This window comes from Hordeum vulgare, chromosome 7H (assembly GCF_904849725.1).
Source record: "Hordeum vulgare subsp. vulgare chromosome 7H, MorexV3_pseudomolecules_assembly, whole genome shotgun sequence".
Taxonomy (NCBI): Eukaryota; Viridiplantae; Streptophyta; class Magnoliopsida; order Poales; family Poaceae; genus Hordeum; species Hordeum vulgare.
The window spans coordinates 52670914-52689436 of NC_058524.1; the positions used below are offsets into that span (position 1 = coordinate 52670914).

At 44.7% G+C, this 18523-nt stretch overlaps 1 long non-coding RNA gene across 2 annotated transcripts; it reads right to left on the reverse strand.

Annotated features, from left to right (window-relative positions):
* Positions 1-10282: 10282 nt before the first annotated feature.
* LOC123409056 lies at positions 10283-13601 on the reverse strand. Of its 2 annotated transcripts, XR_006612825.1 has the most exons (4): positions 12972-13601; positions 12023-12127; positions 11286-11351; positions 10283-10372 (listed from the first exon to the last, which is right to left on the reverse strand). It is a non-coding gene; the product is annotated as an uncharacterized LOC123409056 (long non-coding RNA). The 2 variants fall into 2 exon arrangements; XR_006612826.1 differs by lacking the exon at positions 11286-11351 and having other exon boundaries at positions 12972-13596.
* Positions 13602-18523: the final 4922 nt, after the last annotated feature.

Here is an 18523-nt window from a genome sequence, read left to right on the forward strand (position 1 = left end):
GTCGGCGATGCGAGTTGTGGCATCAATAAAAGTCTCCATGAAGTCTTCAAAATGAAGCTTCTTCGTGTTCACAACCTGCAACGCCTTCAGCTTCTCCTCCTGAGTCTCCTTGCAATGGACCCTGACGAGTGACAAAGCTACGTCCGCCCCCACACCGAGCAGCAGACTTCTTCGATGCTTGGACGCTTTCTAGAACACGACCCAAGTGCTCCATCACAGCATCCATACCGACGAGGAACGTGTCTTCAGGCCATAGTTCTTTGTCGATTCTTTCCGCAGCAGCTCGCACACGACTGAAGTACCCTTGGACTTTAACAAGACGGCAGTTGAGGCGATACATGTTCACGGCCAAGTCATGGGAACAGGAAAATTGATGGGATCCAAGTATGGCTCCACCTCGAATGTCTCTTTTTGGAAATCAGGACAGAACTCTGCAGCAGAAGACCAACGAAATATCAGCTGCATGTAAGTCGACGAAAAATTCTAAGACTCACTTGGTAAAGGAAACATACCAATGAGAGAATCAAGCATCTTTGCTAGGAAGTCTTTTACAAAACTTTCCAAAGCAGTTCCTCTTTTCGACATGGAGTGGAGTCTCTTCGCACATTCATCTCTTTCCTTATTCATCTGTTCATTTTATGCCTTCAACTTCTCAAGGTCCGCAAGCTTCAATTCATCAGGTTCGTACTTCTGCTTCACATTGGCAAGGGCCACATCCTTGTCTTCCAGCAACTTTTTCATGGCATCACACTCCAGCTTCAGTTTGTTCTTCTTAGATTCCACCTGGGCGTACTGCAACCCAATCTCACAAGCTTTCTACAAAAAACATCCGAGTGGAAAAATTATTTTCACTCGACACAAGTATTATTCTACTTCTGAGTGGAGAAATACAAGTCATTCGACAAATAATGCAAGCATTCAAATACAGACTCCTGATTATGCAAGCATTCAACAGTAGTCTCGGGGACTACACCGAGTGGGTTCACTCGACGTGACCCCACTAGTCTAATACTCGACAAGGTTTGCCCTGCCGAGTCAAATACAGTATACACTCACGTACTTCAGACTATTATCATTCAATCCCGACTAATAATAGTCTCGAGGACTACACCTAGTGGGTGCACTTAGCATGCCCTCACTGGATTCATAACTCAACTAGATTAGGTCTGGTTGGTTTTGAACAAGAAAAAAAGGAAAGTCTCTACTGATTAAGACCACCGCCAGTGCAAGCACTCGACAACGGCTCGGGGACTACACCCAGTGGGTTCACTCAGAGTGACCCCACTGGAACGCGAATGAAACAAAAACAATTCTACAAAAAAAGCAACCCCAAGTGGGTGAGAGTCAGAATTCAAACTTACGGTCGAACTTACTCGAACGTTTTCTTCCCGTACCACGATGTTGTTGTACACAGAGACGATGGCGTCATAGGATCCTCTTGCTTGTTGCTTCATCAGTTTTGCGTGGATCATAACATCCTTGGCAGCATCGGTCTGATCCTCAGGGACACGACGCGTGGTGTACACGGTCATGGGAGACATCAATCCAGAAGTCACAGCAGAAACAACTGGAACGTGTTGGAAATATGCCCTAGAGGCAATGATAAATAGTTATTATTATATTTCCTGTTTCAAGATAATCGTTTATTATCCATGCTATAATTTTATTGAATGAAAACATAGATACATGTGTGGATACATAGACAAAATGATGTCCCTAGCAAGTCTCTAGTTGGCTAGCCAGTTGATCAAGGATAGTTAAGGTTTTCTGACTATATGCAAGTGTTGTCACTTGCTAACTGGATCACATCATTAGGAGAATCATGTGATAGACTAGACCCAAACTATGAACGTAGCATATTGATCGTGTCATTTTATTGCTATTGTTTTCTGCGTGTCAAGTATTTATTCCTATGACCATGAGATCATATAACTCACCGGAGGAATACCTTGTGTGTATCAAACGTCGCAACGTAACTGGGTGACTATAAAGGTGTTCTACAGGTATCTCCAAAGGTGTCCGTTGAGTTAGTATGGATCAAGACTGGGATTTGTCACTCCGTGTGACGGAGAGGTATCTCGGGGCCCACTCGGTAATACAACATCACACACAAGCCTTGCAAGCAATGTGACTAAGTGTAAGTCATGGGATCTTGTATTATGGAACGAGAAAAGAGACTTGCTGGTAACGAGATTGAAATAGGTATGCGGATACCGATGATCAAATCTCGGGCAAGTAACATACCGAAGGACAAAGGGAATGACATACGAGATTATATGAATCCTTGGCACTGAGTTTAAACTGATAATATCTTCGGAGAATATGTAGGATCCAATATGGGAATCCACGTCCCGCTATTGGATATTGACCGAGGAGTGTCTCGGGTCATGTCTGCATAGTTTTCGAACCCACGGGGTCTGCACACTTAAGGTTCGATGATGTTTTAGTATAGTTGAGTTATATGTGTGGTTACCGAATGTTGTTCCGAGTCCCAGATGAGATCACGGACACCACGAGGGTTTCCGGAATGGTCCAGAAACGAAGATTGATATATAGGATGGTTTCATTTGGTTACTAGAAAGTTTCGGGCAATTCCGGTAGTGTACCGGGAGTGTCGAATGGGTTCCGGGTGTTCACCGGGAGGGGACCACCCACCCGGGAGTGAGCCCAGTAGCCTGAGGGGGGCGCACCAGCCCTTAGTGGTCTGGTGGAGGCAGCCCAATAAGGCTATGGCGCCACATATGAAAAAACCAAAGGAAAGAAGAAAAAAAGGAAAGAGGGAGGTGGGAAGGAAGAGGAGGACTCCTCCTTCCCAAACCAAATTGGAGGAGGAGTCCTCCTCCACCTTCGACCGGCACACCCTTGGGGCCCTTGTGCCCTTCTACTGCAACAAAAGACCTTCCAATGGCGCCAGAAATAGGCACGTTGTCGGGAAATTATCTTGACGTGCTCCTCCCGGCAACGGCGCCAGAAATAGGAGTGTTACTTGATACTCCTCAGCAACGGCACCAGGAATCCTTCAGCTGCGGCTACGCCTTAAGGGACTTCCTAGGAAAGTATGCAAAGGATTTCCCCCGTGGCCTTGGAGCCTTGTGTTGGTGTTCCCTCGAAGCGGAAAGGGTGATGTAGCACAGCGGTGGTAAGTATTTCCCTCAGTTTGAGAACCAAGGTAACAATCCAGTGGAGGAGTATCTCAAGATCCTGCACAAACACAAAAGCTTGCTCCCAACGCTATAAAGGGGTTGTCAATCCCTTATAGATTGTTTGCCAAGTGAGAACTGAAAGGAACAAAGCAACAAAGCAAAGTAAAAGCGGAGGTCTAAACGATGGATGTGAATAGACCCGGGGGCCGTAGTGTTTACTAGTGGCTTCTCTCATAAAAGCAAGTAGACGGTGGGTGAACAAATTACTGTCGAGCAATTGATAGAACCGCGCAAAGTCGTGACGATATCTATGACAATGATTATATCTATAGGCATCACGTCCAAAACAAGTAGACCGATACTTTCTGCATCTATTCCTATTACTCCACACGCCGACCGCTATCCAACATGCATCTAGTGTATTAAGTCCAAAAGAACAGAGTAACGCTGTAAGCAAGATGACATGATGTAGAGGGATAATCTCAAAGCAATGATGAAAACCCCATATTTTTACCCTTGATGGCAACTACTTAATGTGTGCCTTGCTGCCCCTACTGTCACTGGGAAAGGTCACCACATCGTAGAACCCAAAACCAAGCACTTCTCCCATTGCAAGAATCATAGATCTAGTTGGCCAAACAAAACCCAAGACTCGGAGAGACTTACAAGGATATCAAATCATGCAAACAAGAAATCAGCAAAGACTCAAATATATATCATAGATAATCTGATCACAAATCCACAATTCATCGGATCTCGACAAACACACCGCCAAAGAATATTACATCGGATAGATCTCCATGAAGATCATGGAGAACTTTGTATTGAAGATCCAAGAGAGAGAAGAAGCCATCTAGCTACTAACTACGGACCCGTAGGTCTGAAGTGAACTACTCACAAGTCATTGGAGGGGCGATGATGATGATGAAGAGGCCCTCCAACTCCAAAGTCCCCTCCGGCAGGGCGCCGGGAAGGGTCTCCAGATGAGATCTCGCGGAAACGAAAGCTTGCGGCGGCGGAAAAGTATTTTCGAGGCTCCCCTGATTTTTTGCTGAATATTTGAGAATATATAGGCCAAGGATCTAGGCCAGGGGGCGGCCAGGGAGGCCACAAGCCCTGACACCACCGCCTCCCCCCTGGTGGTGTGGTGGGAGCTTGTGGGCTCCCTGGAGCCCACCTGGCTTGGCCGAGAGGCCCCCTGATCTTCTTCCGTTCGGGAAACAAATCATTTCGGGGTTTTTATTCCGTTTGGACTCCGTTCCAAAATCAGATATGAAAAGAGCCAAAAACACAGAAAAAACAGGAACTGGCGCTTGGCACTAAATTAATAAGTTAGTCCCAAAAAAGATATAAAAGGTACATAAAACATCCAAAGATGACAAGATAACAGCATGAAACCATCAAAAATTATAGATATGTTTGAGACGTATCATGCCCCAAGGCTAGCCCCTCCTCTCCTCCTATATATATTGGTGGTTTTAGGGGTTTTGAGACAGAACTTTGCCACGTGCAACTCAAACATATTCCACACACTTTTACCTCTAGATCGGATTTCTGCGGAGCTCGGGCGGAGCCCTGCAGGAGTAGATTGTCACCACCACCGGAGCGCCGTCACGCTGTCGGAGAACTCATCTACTTCTCCGTCTTGCTTAATGGATCAATAAGGCCGAGATCGTCATCGACCTGTACGTGTGCTGAACGCGGAGGTGCCGTCCGTTCGGCACTAGATCGAAACAGATCATGGGACGACGGTGATTTGAATCACGAAGATGTACCACTACATCAACCGCGTTTCTTAGCGCTTCTCGCTTAGCGATCTACAAGGGTACGTAGATCTAATCTCCTCTCGTAGATGGACATCACCATGATAGGTCTTCGTGTGCGTAGGAATTTTTTTGTTTCCCATGCAACGTTCCCCATCAGTGGCATCATTAGCTAGGTTCATGCGTAGATGTTATCTCGAGTAGAACACAAAAGGTTTTATGGATGGTGATGTTCGATTTGCTGCCCTCCTTAGTCTTTTCTTGATTTGACGATATTGTTGGATTGAAGCGGCCCAGACCAACATTACTCGTACGCTTACGAGAGACTAGTTTCATCGACCGACATGCAACTCGTTGCGTAAAGATGACTGGCGGGTGTCGGTTTCTTCAACTTTAGTTGAATTGGTTTTGACTTAGGCGGTCCTCGGAGAGAGGTTAAATAGCAAGTTTCACATCTCCATTGTGATTTGTGCGTAAGTAAGATGCGATCATACTAGATACCCATAGCAGGCACGTAAAACATGCAACAACAAGTTAGAGGATGTTTAACTTGTTTTTGGAGGGTATGCTTGTGATATGATATGGCCAATGACGTGATGTGATATATTGGATGTATGAGATGATCATGTTGTAATAGTTAATATCGACTTGCACGTCGATGCTACGACAACCTAGCAGGCTTGTGGCCTCCTCGTGGCTCCCCTCTGGTAATTCTTCCGCCCGGTAATTTTTATAAAGTCCAAAATAATTCCTCGTTGATTTTCATGGCTTTTGGAGTTGTGCAGAATAGGTATCTCAAACTTGCTCCCTTTTCAGACCAGATTTCCAGCTGCCAGCATTCTCCCTCTTCATGTAAACCTTGTAAAATAAGAGTGAAAAGACATAAGTATTGTACCGTGAAGTGTAATAACAGCCCATAAAGTGATAAATATCAATATAAAAGCATGATGCAAATACCGATGATCAAATCTCGGGCAAGTAACATACCGAAGGACAAAGGGAATGAAATACGAGATTATATGAATCCTTGGCACTGAGGTTGAAACGATAAGATCTTCAGAGAATATGTAGGATCCAATATGGGCATCCAGGTCCCGCTATTGTATATTGACCAAGGAGTGCCTCGGAGCAAGTCTACATAGCTCTCAAACCCGCAGGGTCTGCACACTTAAGGTTCGATGATGTTTTAGTATAGTTGAGTTATATGTATGGTTACCGAATTTTGTTCGGAGTCCCGGATGAGATCACGGATGTCATGAGGGTTTCTGGAATGGTTCGTAAATGAACATTGTTATATAGGATGGTTTCATTTGGTTACCGGAAAGTTTCAGACAATTCCGGAGTGTACCGAGAGTGACGAATGGGTTCCGGGTGTTCACCGGGAGGGGCCCACCCACACGGGAGTGAGCCCAGTAGCCTGAGGGGGCGCAGCAGCCCTTAGTGGGCTGGTGGAGTCATCCCAATAAGGCTATGGTGCCACATGTGAAAAAACGAAAGGAAAGAAGAAAAAAAAGGAAAGAGGGAGGTGGGAAGGAAGAGGAGGACTCCTCCTTCCCAAACCGAAATGGAGGAGGAGTCCTCCACCGTCGGCCGGCGCACCCTTGGGGCCCTTGTGCCCCAATGCTAGCCCTTCCTCTCCTCCTATATATATTGGTGGTTTTAGGGTTTTTGAGACACAACTTTGCCACATGCAACTCAAACCTATTCCACACAGTTTTACCTCTATATCAGATTTCTGCGGAGCTCGGGCGGAGCCCTGCAGGAGTAGATCGTCACCACCACCGGAGCGCCGTCACGCTGCCGGAGAACTCATCTACTTCTCCGTCTTTCTTGCTGGATCAAGAAGGCTGAGATCGTCATCGAGCTGTACATGTGCTGAACGCGGAGGTGCCGTCCGTTCGGCGCTAGATCGGAACGGATCGTGGGACGACGGTGATTTGAATCACGAAGTTGTACCACTACATGAAACGCGTTTCTTAATGCTTCCCTCTTAGCGATCTACGAGGGTACGTAGATCTAATCTCCTCTCGTAGATGGACATCACCATGATAGGTCTTCGTGTGTGTAGGATTTTTTTTCCCATGGAACGTTCCCCATCAGAACGCTCGACTACAATCCAGTCGGAGTCGTGGTTACAACAACTGAACTAACAGGTGGAGCACTCACCACCGCAATTGTCGCCACGGGCACCTCGGACACAACAGGTTCCACCGCTGCAGATGCTTGCCTTTGATCGTCATTGTCTAGCTGGTTGACTTCTCTCGCAGCAGGCACGACTGACAAACATAAACATCAGAAGTTACAGTCAAGAAAGTGTACATGCGAAAGAGTGACACAGAACGAGAAATCAACTTCATACCGAGTTGTGAGGTGGCCGCGTTTTCAGTGTCGACTTCCATGAGATCCTCGTCTCCTTGCGGCGGCGATGTGACAGAAGTAGCATCTCTGTCAAGACAGCCTCAGTCAGTCGTCAACAATCAAAATGTTCACTCGGATAAGAGCATAATGTCAAGCACTTACGCAGAGGCGACTGGAACGGCAATCCCCATCGTAGGCAAGGCCTTCCGAGGCTTGGGTCCACTCGGCTTGGACACTTTGGCAGGCTGTTCTACTGGTTCTCCAGACAATCCCCTGACACGCTTGGCAATCCTGCCACTCGGCACCAAAGGTTTGCTTGGAGTGCGTGCGGGGCCGTGACGCTGCTTGGTCCGGGGCTCAGGGCGAAAAGGACACGAATCTTCCTCCTCACTCTCCTCCGCCTCCTCCTCTGTCTCTCCGTTGTCGTCGACGTAGTCCTCACTCTCCGCACTGTCCTCCATGCTCCCCTCGTCAAGGTCGAGTCTGTTGCCATTCGGGACCGGGGAATGAAGGTTCATCCACTCCTGCAAGATACAATCCACAAATTCAGTCGACAAGGAAATTACAAGCACTTGGTTCTAACGCAACAATGTTCAACAGAGTGGAACTAACCTTGTTCGTCGGCGGATTGTCAGCCGAGAAGGGCAGGATCCTTTTAGCCCCCATTAGGTTGTCACAAGGACCCACTATTCCGCGGATCCACTTCGCTAATGTGTCTTCGCTCATTTCCTCGGGATGAGACCGAGTGGAGTCTTTGGGGCCGGTGTAATGCCACATGGTGTGATCTCGAGCCTCGAGAGGCTGGATGCGTCTGCCCAGGAAGTTCTCTAATAGATCTATTCCTGTCACTCCGTTGCGGACCAGACCAATCAGTGCTTTGACCAAGGGATCAACCGGATTCTTCTCCTCCTTAGTCATCGCTAATGTCCTCGGAGCACTCGGTCGCTCTAGAGTAAAGGGAGGGAGTCCACTCGATATGTTCGGACAAGCTACATCGTTACAGTAGAACCAAGTAGACTTCCAATTGTGAACCGACTCGGGAACGGTCATGACAGGATAGCTACTTTTGGCTTTTTTTAAGCCCTAAACACCCACAGAACTGGATGACATTGGTCTTGTCATCAGTCAGGTTAACTTTCTTCACCGACTGAGATCGCACGGTCAAGATGGATTTAAAGAGTCCCCAGTGAGGAGGACACCCCAGGAAACATTCACACAAGGTGATAAAACAAGAGAGGTGGGCAATAGCATTCGGCGGAAGGTGATGCAATTGCACCCCAAAAAAGTTCAGAAAACCCCGAATAAAAGGATGGGATGGCAGAGAGAAACCTCTTTCTACATGAGTCAGGAGGAGGACCCGCTCCCCCTCTCGTGGCTGAGGCTCCGCCTCTTCACTAGGAAGGCGCAAAGATTTGTCCATCAGCATGCCGTGCTCGCCGAGCTCGAGGAGATCCTCCTTCCGCACAGTGGAAGGGAGGAAATCCCCCTGGATCCAGCCCGGCGGCACAGCTTGCTTCTTCGACTTGGCGATGCCCTTCTTCTTCGTCTTCTCTAGCTTGCCGGTCTGCCCTTTCGTCATAGTGACAGCGGCGAGATTGGTCGCTTATGTGTGCGCTGGTGGCTAAGGAGGAGGTAAAGCAGAGGAGAGGAAGAAGACGATGCCTTTCAAAACCCTAGTGCCGAAAGCCTTGATAACCCGCCGACTGAGTCTCTGGCAGCACTACAAGAAATATGTCAACTAACGACCTTCAATATTGGTCACTGAATGGTCACTGATTTCCATTTGCGATCTTTTTACGACCAAAAACAAACGGTCAAAAGCTAGTGGTCTCTAATGAACTATAACGACCTTTTTTCTGGATTGGTCGTAGGACTTTACGACCAAACAAAAGCATTGAAATTATTTTGGTCACTAGCAATCTGCCCACGCCACGTCGGATCTGACATGGCAAGCTCACGTGGCATAGAATCAGCCTGGTCCAATTCGGTGTTTTAAATGGGCCGAGCCCATTAATCCAGCCCATTTAATATTTTTTTTCTATTTATTTTGCTTAGTTGCATGGGCCTGGCCCAATAATCCCCAACATTTTAGCCTTTTTTATTTTGGGTTGTGGCCTTTTACTTTCTATTGATTTTCTTTTTTAGCCATTTTATTTTTGTACTGGTCCCACATGTCATGTTGATCTCAAAATTGGTCCCACACATCAGAAATTACAAAATATGTCAAACAACCATTATAACTTGAACCTCTGTCACATCATGAATACAATCAAACATATCTAAACTTGGCACATTTCAATCAAACATGGTTCGCATCAGGTTTACAATCAAAACTAGTTCACATCAGGTAACACAACTAAAAAACCAAAACAATAACTAGCTCCAATGATCAAGAACTTTGTGCTTCTCCTGACTTCTTTGTCCTAGACCTTGCGATGAAACGCGAATGAAGGTAAACATTTGCAAGTTATCAGACAAAATGGTTAAGAACAAAATAAAAGAAAATCTAACAGCACACTAACTTGTAGGCAGTTTGTCTGTGTAAATGAGAGTAAAACAAGCAAAATGAGGCATAGAAATCAGTGAATACAAGTAGTAATTGTGAGCAGCAAGTAAATCCTACTCCGATCACATCAGGTGTACAATCCTATAAATGCGAAATTTTTACCATTTAAGCATAGAAGGACAAGGTAAACAACATTTCGATGTTTGAAACAAAGAACTAGAATTTCATGTTTGAACAGCAAAACAATTGTTTTAGTAGCTCATACGCGGTTTAAATCAATCCCTAAGGAGAGGCACTTTGACACCAATATTATGCAACATCTGTAGAATTTGAACCTCAAAGAAGTATACATACTTATCATGTTTGTACATGGAAGCCAAATACTACACATGTTGTTTAGTACACAAAACATAATTCAGCTAAGTAATCAAGAAGGTGGAGTAACCATAAATAGCACATGATTTGTATAAATAACTCATGTGTTCAACAATTTGATTAGAAAACAGTACCCTAAAGAAGGTAGCAAGCAAACATTTTACTTCTGAAGATAGGAAACCCATATCATCACCTTCACCACCGCAAGCTTGACCTAGGTATCCATACTGAAAAAACAAAGCACATTTGATTAGTCGAGAAGAAGAACAGTATAAATCATCTAATGTATATTCCATAGCACATAATTCAACATCATGCAAATGCATAGATGCCTATAGACACTGAAATAAGAAAACACATACCCACATTCTTATATGTAGTTGTGCTAGGGAATTTTAAAAACATAATAAAATGCAAATAGGAAGAATGCCATGATTGATTTCTGTACGAAGATAAACTACAGTGAAAGGAAGGGTAACAGATGAATAAAAAATCCGGAGATACAAAGGTAAGCTCAGGACACAGAATAAAATGCATGGAACTTCAGTACAACCTCTGAATTTTCATATTCACAATATTAAAAGTCATCAAGCTAAACATGAGTGTTCAAACTTGACAACTAAGACTAACCAAAATGCCAAACAGAGCAAATTCAGGCTACAACAGCAGCACATTAAACTAGCGATGGGCCTACCAAACTCCCAAAGCACAACCTACAAGCTAAACTAGAGAATACAGCCGCACCGTGCATTACACAAGTTGGGAAGTACAAGTTGATTAGCTACAACATAAAACCCTTGGTAGTTTAATAATAGTACTAATTAAGAGTACAAGTCCAATTGGACCAACTACTACAATCAAAAAATGATTCAAAAAAAATTCATGTAAAATGTTGAACCAGTTTATCTAAAATGTTGAATGAAAATAAGTTGCTGCAGAATGCAAGCACGAAGAAGCTCATCTGCAGTGTGCAGTGCTTGCCTGCTAAGAAACCCCCGAAAGGCCCACGAACGGGTTTAAGACACAAACTATTAGCATTACAAATAGTTCATTACAAGTAGCTTGCCTGCTAAGAAACCCCCGAAAGGCCCACGAACGGGTTTAAGACACAAACTATTAGCATTACAAATAGTTCATTACAAGTAGCTTGCCTGCTAAGAAACCCCCGAAAGGTCCTGCTCGGCCTTGCAGTTCTTCACCACGAGCCTGCGCTCGCACAGAAACATCGACAACAAAGCGAATCAGAACCAAAGCAAAAAACAACAGTTTCAGATTCCACACAACTCAAAATCGAACTACATTACTAGTATCAGCCATGCAAAACTCCCTGACTTTAGTATATTCCGGAAAAATAAGTAATCGATTCAGCAAAATCAACAAAAAGTTGTTGAAAGTGGCACTAGCTGATAAAAGACTCACATCCAAAATGCACTCTCTTTTTTAAGAGAATGATAACTCACTATTCAACATTTAGCAGTTTGTAGTAAGTTAGCACAAATACATATGTAAGAGACATTGCCTTCTTCTCGGCAACAACTTGATATTAGCATCAGTTATATTTCATGAACTATGAATTAGTAGAAATTTCATGTGAAGAACTAGTCATAATGGAAACAAGCAGGAGCTTCTGAATGCCAACAATCCTAAACTACACATATTGTTACAATTAGGAAACACACAGATTCAGCCAACTATACTTAGGCCGAACCAAGGCACAGTTAAATCAAGCCTTGGAAATTAAAGTTGAATTGAGAGCATTCAGACCAGTTTTGGCACTACAAAGTTCAGCCTGCTCCCATCCTTGCCCTTGTGGATGTTCTTTATATGGATCAAGAGTATAGGGGAAGGCATCCATCCCTGCGGCCACATATGCGTACCTAGTGCAGATGAGGTTTCCTTTGCAGACAAACCAGATCCTGCAAGAGGGGTTGGCCTTCCGCTGCACCGTCACCGCCTTCTTGGACTTCAGGGTCCACAACTTCCTAGCAACCACAGACACCATATCCATCACAATCACAATCACAAAATGTATTCCCGCTCACGCAAAGTTAAATGTGAGTGATATGTCGATATAGAACTTTTTGAGAGTTTGTGAGAGACTTGCTGCTACATTTTATGTACTTCTCGTATTAAAGGTATCCGTGTTGCAATTTGAGATCAAGTAGCTTCCAATAGATTATGAATAAACATAATTAGGTTGCAACAGCAACTTAATTCTTTTCCAAGGGAGCCACGACATGTTTTTCACTGTAGTTCATGACTGTTCTTTGAAACGCACAGTTGAAACTGTGAAAAATATTAGCCAAATTGATCTCCAAACAACACCTACCCACGTTCTGTGCTCTGATTCAGTTATCCTTCTGTAACTTCTTCTCCGGAAGGACTGTAATTAACTGAAATACTCGCATAAAAGTGTTTTTTATATTTAAAGAAAGAAAAAGAATCATGGAGATTATGAGTGCATATATAGATGTGGACGGCTAACTCCCTCCTACCTAGACAGGATCCTAACAACTTGCACCAGCCAAAAGGAGCCCTACCAGATGAGGTCAAGCAAGCAATCAAGGAGAGCAAAACACCTACTGAAACAGCAGCCCTTGCAGTGATGTGGCTGTCAAACTGTGCTATTATGAACCAAACACGGTGCTAACATTCAGCATATCTACTTGTTCACTGACGCGTTTACCAAGTCAGCATCCGGGTGAACTCATCCGGTCAACACAGTGACTGAATTGCGGTCGCGGGCACTAGTGTTTTCCAGATTCAAACTCAAATCTAGAGGCAGAAGGCATTGGCGAGAAGGAGGAGATAGGTGACTAGACGTACTCTTGGCTTGGATGGCCTCCTGCAGATCCGTGACGAGAGCCAGCCAGGCTGGTCGCCCCTTGCCCGTGCCCCTCTCCTCGTCGCGCCCGTGCGCTTCTATCCCGAGCAGTCGTCCTAACGCCATGAATGCGAGCCGCCAGCTACGACTGTCCATCCGTGAGTTCGTCGCCGGGAACTATTCTCTCGCGCCAGAAATGGAGCCGCGACGTCGGGATCCGGTCCGCCCTGGCCGGATCCAGTGAAGTCCCCACCGGATCTGCCTCCAATCGTGCTCCCTTCCATGCTGCCGGCCTCCTGCATTGGCTGCTGCGTCGAGTCGGGGGGAGGATGAAACCTCCCGCTGGTGGTGTTGATCGATCGCGCATGGTCCTCACCCTGCGTGTGTGCCGCAACCTCCCTCTGCTCTGTGGCCGTCCTAGCCGCCAGCTTCCTCCAGCATGCAGGCCGCAGCGAAGGACGAGGACTGGGCGGATGAGGAGACATAGAAGGACGAGGACTAGGCAGGAGACGGCCGCATCGGAGGCGGAGGGAGAGGATAGACACAAGGGGTGTGGGCACCGGAGGTGTCGGTGGCCTCGATCTGGATCTGGGAGAGGGAGAGAGAGGGCGGCGGTACGTAAGGAGGCGGGTGTTTCGTGCGCTAGGTTTAGGTAGGAGAGGGAGGAGACGTTGGATCTGTAGGACGTGGACGGCTCAGATGCCTTCGGTAGGGTGATCCGTGGGAGAGTGATACTGCATCCTCATTGGTTAGAGAAATGTGTCACTTAAAAACTTCTAAGTGCTAAAAAGTAAGGGGTTTTGTGAATAACCTATCAAATAATTGTTGCAAAATTGGACCAAATCATTTTTCTAAAATATTAGGTAATATTTAATATACAATCGACTAAATGGTTGGATGTAAAAAGTTGTGAGACACCTCTCGTGTAAAAGACAAATTTCTCCCGATTCAGCAGGAACCGGGTCGAATTTGAACTGCACCTGCCTCATAGATTGCTTTTCATTTTTTGCAAAAATCTTTTCTCGGTACAAAAGTATCTATTTAATCATAGAAACATCAAAAAATTTCCAAGATCGAACAACTAGCTAGGAATGGGCATGCCACATTCATGGCTTTTGAACCAAATGATCAATCTCATGGCCAGATTCATGCCATAGTTTGTTGAAACGATCTAATATTTTGCACAAGTGTGCATGTTGGAATGACAAACAATGTTGATTAAGGGAGTTTTCATTTTCCTTGTATGAAAAATTCATTTTCCATTTTTCAAGTGTCGGAAATGATTTTTTTTGTGAAGGACCTACCATATATTTGTTTCAAAATTGTATCAAATCATTTTTCTAAAATACTAGGCCATATTTAATGTACAATTGACAAAATGGTTGGGTGTTAAAATCTTTTATCCACCTCTAGTGAAAATGACAAATTGCCGCCGATTCAGCAGGAAGCGGGTCAAATTTGAACTAGAGGTGCCTCATAGTTTTCTCATGATTTTTTCCTAAAATCATTTTTAGATAAAGTAGTATCTATTTAATAAGAGATCCAACAAAATTTTGGCAAGATTCAACCCCTAGCTATGGACGGTCATGCCCGCCGTTTCGACCGCATTTTGAAACGGGCATAACAAATTAAAAAAATGCAAAACCTTCGCGTTGTGTCATAATATGTGACCAAGTAACCAGGAAAAATAATAAACTGTAATACGGTGATTATTTTAAAAAAATGTTCTCAGAAATGGGCTATTGTGTGTGAAGATTCATGGCTTTCAAGCCGAATGATCAATCTTTTGGCCACATTTATGACATAGTTTGTTGAAACGATCTAATATTATGCACAAGGGTGCATATTGGAATGGCAAACAATGTTGATTAAGAAGTTTTCATTTTCCTTGTATGAAAAATTCATTTTCCATTTTTCAAGTGCCCGAAATGAGTTTTTTTGTGAAGGACCTACCATACATTCGTTTCAAAATTGTACCAAATCATTTTTCTAAAATAATAGGCCATATTAAATGTACAATTGACAAAATGGTTGGGTGTTAAAAGCTTTTGTCCACCTCTAGTGAAAAGGACAAATTGCCGCCGATTCAGCAGGAAGCGGGTCAAATTTGAACTGCAGCTGCATTATAATTGGCTATTATTTTTTCCCGAAAATCATTATAGGTACATAAATATCTATTTAGTAAGAATTGCATGGTGTGGTGACTTGACGCCGAGGTTTGGATGGTGGTCGAGGGCCCCAACTCCAGAGCACGTGAACTTGCATGTGAGTCGCGTGGTCACCGTGTTACCGTTGCATTGCCACGCATTCTGGGTGGAATAGGCATGTCTAGTGGGTTAGACACTCCCTCGATAGGTGTCAGGAAGAAGAATACAATAGAAGAATCTCACGAGGAGACCGAAGTAAGCTCAACCATGAATTACGAGCCAAGTGTTTGATTAGCGGTGCGGGTAATGCACATAGACAAGGGGCCTAAATTTTCGCTGAGGATGATCATCTACTAAGGAGACTCTCTTGCCAAAATTTTAGCTCAAATGGATGAACCTAGGTGACACTTGCTTTGCAAAGTACCACACTGTGCAGAAATATGGATGTTGAAGCTGGGATGAAATGAACCAATGGATTGAGCTAAAATTTGGTGTATGATGTTAATTATGGCATATGAAGGCACTGTAAAAATTTATACCATTTGGACATGCCAAAGTGACACTTCCTTCACAAAGTGCTATTCTGAACAGAATAGGAAAATGAATATTGCTGAATTATTTTCCAACTACGGAAGGAAGGTTTTTCACATATTTGAGGAATATATGATCCAAAGTATTTATGAGTATTTTTCGAGAATTTTTGGAATGACAGAATAGTAGGTTGCTTCACAAACTAGGCAAAAAATAACACATGGACATGACACGTAGGCAAAACTGATGATGTGGCACCTAGTCATAGCTATGACCATCTATATTGGTCGTAACTAGCTACAAATTAGGCAGCGAAACAGGGCTATCTGCTTTACGGCCTTTTCTAGTAAGGAAGTTATGACCTTTCTGATGAAAAAGGTCGTTAGTTTTTGGGGTTAGGACCCCTCCGAATAGCTTACGACCAATTGGTCTCAAATGGTCGTAGATTTACGACCAATTCCGCGAGTGTCAGTGATAGAAGGTCGTTAGTTGACATATTAATTGTAGTCAGGTGGACCCTTGGCCTATCTCTTCGCGAGCCACCGCAAGATACGTGGCGGAGATTGAGGCACAAGAATCAAGGCGACGAGATACACTTGATAGCGATGACGTCACCACCGCGTAACGCGTGGCAACCGAAATTTTCAAATCCCAGAAAATCCGGAACTCATAGGGCGATTGGTCACATCCAAAGATCTTGTCTGACGCGTCGTTTCGTTTGCTCACTCAGATCCTCGAATCCACTCGAATATTTTATGCCAAGCAGAATTGATCAAGGCGAATGATGAGGATTGCAATCGACATCCAATTCGGTGAAACTTTGAAGAACATTCAAATTCAGTCTGCTTTACCAAGATTGACAGTTGCACCTTCACCGCTCTAACCTCGATCCATTCGGGGGCTAATGATGGGGTTATAGCCCTAGGGTAGGGTCATAGGCCTGACCTATAAGTCCTACCCAAGGGCACCTCATTATTAGCTTAAGGGTCACAAGATACTTACCGACTGGATTAAGACAACCTTTGATCCACTCGGTAAGGAACCACTCGGAAGGTTACCTAATACTCAACGATTGGATTCCACTCGGTAAAGACCAGAAGCCAGTCGACATTGAAGACCAGAAGCCACTCTAGCGAGGTGATACGTCTCCATCGTATCTACTTTTACAAACTCTTTTGCCCTTGTTTTGGACTCTAATTTGCATGATTTGAATGGAACTAACCCGGACTAACGTTGTTTTCAGCAGAATTGCCATGGTGTTGTTTTTGCGCAGAAATAGAAGTTCTCGGAATGACTTGAAAATTTAAGGAGAATTTTTGTGGAATATATAAAAAATACTGGCGCAAGAATCAACGGAGGAAGTGGAGCTGTGAGCCCACAAGCCCACCAGGCACGACACCCCCCCTTGTCGCGCCTGGCAGGCTTGTGGGGCCCACAAAGCTCCACCGCCTCCAATCTCAGCTCTATTTAGCCTCTTTCGTCTGGAAAAAAATCAAGGAGAAGATTTCATCGCATTTTACGCTACGGAGGCGCCGCCACCTCCTGTTCTTCCTCTGGAGGGCAAATCTGGAGTCCGTTCTGGGCTCCGGAGAGGGGAGATCATCGCCATCGTCATCACCAACCTTCCTTCATCGCCAATTCCATGATGCTCTTCACCATTCGTGAGTAATCTCATCGTAGGCTTGCTGGACAGTGATGGGTTGGATGAGACCTATCATCTAATCGAGTTAGTTTTGACGGGGATTGATCCCTAGTATCCACTATGTTCTGAGATTGATGTTGCTACTACTTTGCCATGCTTAATGCTTGTCACTAGGCTGGAGTGCCATGATTTCAGATCTGAACCTATTATGTTGTCGCCAATATATGTGTGTTCTTGATCCTATCTTGCAAGTTGTAGTCACCTACTATGTGTTATGACCCGGCAACCCCGGAGTGACAATAGCCGGTACCACTCCCGGAGATGACAATAGTATGAGGAGTTCATGTATTCACCAACTGTTAATGCGTTGGTCCGATTCTTTATTAAAAGTAGAACCTTCATATCCCGTAGTTTCCATTAGGACCCCGCTGCCACGGGAGGGATGGATAATAGATGTCATGCAAGTTCATTTCCCTTAGCACGTATAACTACATACGGAATACATGCCTACATTACATTGACGAACTCGAGCTAGTTACTTATCTCTCCATGGCGATCTGGCCTTCTAGCCGGTGGATACCTATTCCACTCCGGCCAACATCACAGGTGCACTATCTCGACCAAGCTGGTGTGTTTTTATGGCTAGCATGGGTGGCTCCACGTTGTATCTGGATTTTTCCCATGGGGCTTCTTTTGCGGATGAAGTGTTTTTATCACTACGGACTCCCGGTACATCCTCTCCCTCGACGTCGGCCGTTCATCATGGTGGTCTCGTTTGGTCGCCACACATTCAGGCTCTCGGAAGATTCAGTTGCGGCGGCCCTAGAGGCGGCCATTGGTGGTTCGGCTGTGGAGCTTATGGTCTCAAAATTCACTGATTTGGTCTTCTCTTTCATGGTTTCCTCAAAGCAAGTTCGCTTTCATATTCTTGATCTATGTTCTTTTAAGTGCTCAAGTTTCAAGTGCTTTTTTCATCTTTGGGGCAATGGTTGACCTAATTGGCATCGTGGATTCTTTCTTTGGAAGAAACAATGTGCTGCAGAATGGATTTTGGTTAGTCCCTCTAAGAGAAGGGCTTCTTTAGGTCTGATGGCAATCCATTCCAGACCTAGGAAATCATGTTATTAATCGAGTTCTTTGGTTCGCAAGAAGTTGTCTTTTGCAACCCTTCAGAAATACGAGGTTTCCAAAGGGTATCGCTGCCCTGTCACAATGATGAGCTTACTACACTACA